Source organism: Mastomys coucha, unplaced genomic scaffold, assembly GCF_008632895.1.
Source record: "Mastomys coucha isolate ucsf_1 unplaced genomic scaffold, UCSF_Mcou_1 pScaffold11, whole genome shotgun sequence".
NCBI lineage: Eukaryota > Metazoa > Chordata > Mammalia > Rodentia > Muridae > Mastomys > Mastomys coucha.
This window is the reverse complement of record NW_022196893.1, coordinates 8,297,174-8,301,275: the sequence shown is the minus strand read 5'-3', so window position 1 is coordinate 8,301,275 and position 4,102 is coordinate 8,297,174. Positions and strand designations below refer to the sequence as shown.

Genomic DNA, 4,102 nt, shown 5'->3' with positions numbered 1-4,102 from the left:
CCCTCTCTCCCTTCTCCCTCTCTCCTTCCCTCTCCCTCCCTCCTTCCCTCTCCCTCCCTCCTTCTCTCTCTCCCTTTCCTCCTGCCCTCTCTCCCTCCCTCCTCTCCTTTCTCCCTCCCTCCTTCCCTTTCTCCCTTCCCTCCTTCCCTCACCTCCCTTTCTACTTTCCCTTCTGAGACACATTCTCACTGGATAACCCTGGCTGGGTCTTACTGTTGACCAGGCTGGGCTGGAGCTCTCCCTGGAGACCTACCTGCCTCTGCCTCCTGAGTGCTTGGATGAAAGGCATGTGTCACCATGCCCAAAGAGAGTCTTATTTTTAGGCTGTTTTATAGAGAAAAAAGCAAGCTTGGTGGGGGAAGTGTTTGGGGAACAAGATATTGTAAGAGACCATTTGATATTTTAGAGAGCAACTTCACCAGAGTCACGGATTTTTGAGGCCATAGATCAACAGGTGACCCACTGAAGCAATTATGAAGGGGGACACACTGAGAGAGGGAGTCTGGGGACATGGGAGGAGAGATGATAGAGTGTGGAGGGTGGGAGCTCTGCTGAACAGGGGATGGGAGAGAATGGTAAAGATTAGAGGGAACATCATGGCAGATGGAGCCAGTGAGAAGGCTAAAGGCACTCAGTGCTGATGTTAGATGAGCCAAGTAGAAATGTGTGAGAGTGGAAAAGGAGAAGCACCGGGAGCTGAAAGGATGGCTCGCTGTTTAAGAGCCCTGGCTGCTCTTCCAGGGAGCACAGTTCAGAACACCCACATCAGGCAGCTCACAACCACCAGCTCCAGGGCATCCAGCGTCCCTTCTGATGTTCTTGCACACCTGCACACACACACACACACACACACACACACACACACACACACACAAATGAAAATAAGATTAATCTTTACCCATTTGTTTATTTTATTTTATTTTCTTATGTATGAGTGTTTTGCCTGAGTGTATGTCTATGTACTGTGTGCATGGGGGCCAGAAGAGGGCATCAGATGCTCTTGGCCTGAGGTGATTGTGAGATTCCATGTGAGTGCTGGGAATCGAGCCAGGATCTTCTAGAAAGCAGCCAGTGCTCTTGACCACTCAGCCATCCCTTCATAAGGGCTAGCGTTAACCTGTAAGCCCCACTTAGCCGTCTCTTCGTAAGGGTTAACGTTAACCTGATAGCCCCATTTGCTCAAGGGCAGACAACTTCTTGATATGCTGGGGCTGCTGTTCACGTAAAATAACAAGTCAGGTGTTTTCACTTCAGTAAACAAGGTTGGTTGTCCCAGCTGCACAGGATGGGCTTGATCACACGTAAGTGGGCAGTACATAGACAGGAAGTACATCAGGATATATGCTTGCCTCCAATTAGGTGAAGGCAGGAAGCACTGTAGCCTTGTGTGTTTTGCCTTTAAGAACACCTGACTAACATGATTCAATGCCATTCTCTGGGAATCCCAGGTATAGACCTGGCCAGTGTCCATCCTTCTGGCCAGTATTTAATAAAGCTTGCTTTAATTGGATGATCATTTGATCTCTCTCCTTGCAATTTTCAGGTCTAACACATTCCAGCCCCCAAAGCTTTTGTAAAAGAAAGAGGTAAGTATGGATAAATTCAAAGTCCAAGTCCCATGCTCAGACCTGAGTCGCTCACTGTCTGTCTCCAGGTGTCTGAACTAATGTCTATCAAAAACGAGGAATGGAATGAAGAGTCACCTGAGACTGACGTCACCCCGCGCATCCAGGAGCACCGCTGCCTAGCCATGTTGGCTTTCTGTTTTTTCTTTCCACTAGGCTACTTAGCCTATCGCTCTTCTTGCAAGGTGACCCTCTATATGATCCCTCTTCACCCCTTCTCTCTGCCCTCACTCCCCCTGGTTCCTGTACATTCAGATCCACACCCCATGTTAGGTCCTTTCAGTTCCTCACTTCACCCTCTGTCTCAGAATCCTTTAAAAAACCAAAGACATTTTAATCGCATGTATCATATGCCTTCAGAGTCCAGAAGAAGGTGTCAGATTCCCCTGGAGCTGGAGTTATAGGGCAGCTGCGAGCCCTGAAATGAACTCAGAACTTCTGTCAAAGCATTGTGGGCTCTTAACCATCAGGCTATCTCTCCAGCTCCTATCTGAGAACCCACAAAACTAATCTTTTTCCCTCTCCCATAAAACTCAGACAAGAAAGTACAAGGAACAGAAGGAATACGAAAAGGCCAAAGCCACCTCCAAAAGCACCTTTATTTATGTCTTGGGCTCCATCACTGGAGGGTTCATCATCCTTTTCTGCTTATTTTATCGACTCTTCTTTATGTAACCTCTGTCATGGCCCAGGACACGTCCATCAGATACATACAACAATGCAACTGAGCCTGCCTGCAGCTTTGGGTTCCCTGGACACCTTCTCTTTAATGTCTGAAGTGCCAAGCTGATTGAGATCAGAAATAAATTTTGTAACAATAATGAGAGCACGCTGTTCCTAGAGCCTGGATAGTATTCTGCTGTGCACTTCAGATGTCAGAGTCCACAGCAGACACCAACTGAATGTCTTAAAATTAAATTCAGTTTCGAAGCTCTACCTGCAAAGCACAGGTCTCTGTGGACTCCAGTGCTTGATGGAGACCCAGGATGAAGGCAAGGATGACCCATGCCCAGGGATGGGGAGCAATCAGGACACCCAGGGCAGCTCTGGTCCCAGACTTGCTGGGTTCCCCACAGCCACTGCTCTTGGAGCTGTCTTTCTTTTTTTATTTTCATTGATTGCAAATGTGTCAGGAAAGGAAGGACCTTCTCATGAGCCAGCTGCTCTCTGGCCCTGAGTCACCTTTTTTCTTTCTTTCTTTTTTTGGTGGGTTTGGGTTTAGTTTGCTTTTATTTTATTTTATATTTATTTATTTATTTATTTATTTATTTATTTATTTATTTTTGGTAGTTTTGAGACAGGGTTTCTCTGTGTAGCCCTGGCTGTCCTGGAACTCACTCTGTAGACCAGGCTGGCCTCGAACTCAGAAATCCACCTGCCTCTGCCTCCCAAGTGCTGGGATTAAAGGCATGAGCCACCACCACCCGGCTTTATTTTTTTATTATTTTGGCTTTTTCTCTATGTAGCCCTGAATGTCCTGAAACTCACTCTGTAGCAGATGGCCTCAAACTCACAAAGATCCATCTGCCTCTGCCTCCCCAATACTGGAATTAAAGGTGAGCACCACCACTGCCCAGCCCTGCCTCACTGTTGATTTAGTGATTTTTCTCATCAGTGTGAGCCATATTTCCTTACATCTTTATATGGTGTGAGTTTTTACTGGTAGTAGAACATATTACTTTTACCTTTGTTAGATCCTGGATCATTTTATTTTTATAACTGTTCTTGAACATTTTGCTGAAGTACAGTTCAACTTGATCCTCCCAGATCTTCTCTCCTCCTTTCCCTTGAGCATCTGAGAATTATTTTAGTCAAGGGCTAGTCTTACCCAACCCTCTGTTAACTCTCAAACCCCAGGACAGATGAATGAGGGGCCTATTTAACAGATCAAAGCAGACCTGCCCACCAGGTTCTCCCAGCATCATTTATTCCCTACCCTTTACAGGTATGGCTGGCATACTCTGCCCTCTACCCCCAACTCTCCAGCCCAGGGGCTGGGCTGCCCTTCCCCCACATGCTCTTCCTTACATAATCCAGCCATTTTGGTTACCCACCCCTTTTGTACCATTGGGGCCCCTGGCTGTGGCAGGTTCCCCTCTCTCCTATCTGTTAACTTCCCCCTCAGCCACACAGCCTATCCCGTCTGGCCTCTCCAAGATGTCCCACCTCTGGCTATGTTCTCCCTTTTACCTACAGTAAATGGTCTCCTCCACCATACCTAGGAGCAGTCATGACCTTTCCTTTTTTCTTTTTATTTTTTCATTCACCTCCTCCTCAGTGCTCCCTGAAGGAGTCACTTTGGCATGTGGGACCTTCCCTCTTTCCCTTCATCCTCCATGGCTCAGAAGATGCTGAACCCCGGTCATTCCAAATGGCTGATCCTTCAGCCTGGGCTAGCCTCCTCCATGTATCCTGTGTCAGCCTGGGCTAGCCTCCTCCATGTGTCCTGTGTCAGCACGTACTCCACTCACGGCAGG

General features: G+C 47.5%; 1 long non-coding RNA gene across 1 annotated transcript in view; it reads left to right on the top strand.

The window, feature by feature from the left end:
- Nucleotides 1-2,451, top strand: part of LOC116081442 — a 4,552-nt gene extending 2,101 nt beyond the window's left edge. Inside the window, exons 2-4 of the long non-coding RNA XR_004114897.1 lie at nucleotides 1,544-1,586; nucleotides 1,655-1,810; nucleotides 2,163-2,451. This is a non-coding gene — a long non-coding RNA (uncharacterized LOC116081442). The remainder of the gene's footprint in view (nucleotides 1-1,543; nucleotides 1,587-1,654; nucleotides 1,811-2,162) is intronic.
- Nucleotides 2,452-4,102: the final 1,651 nt, after the last annotated feature.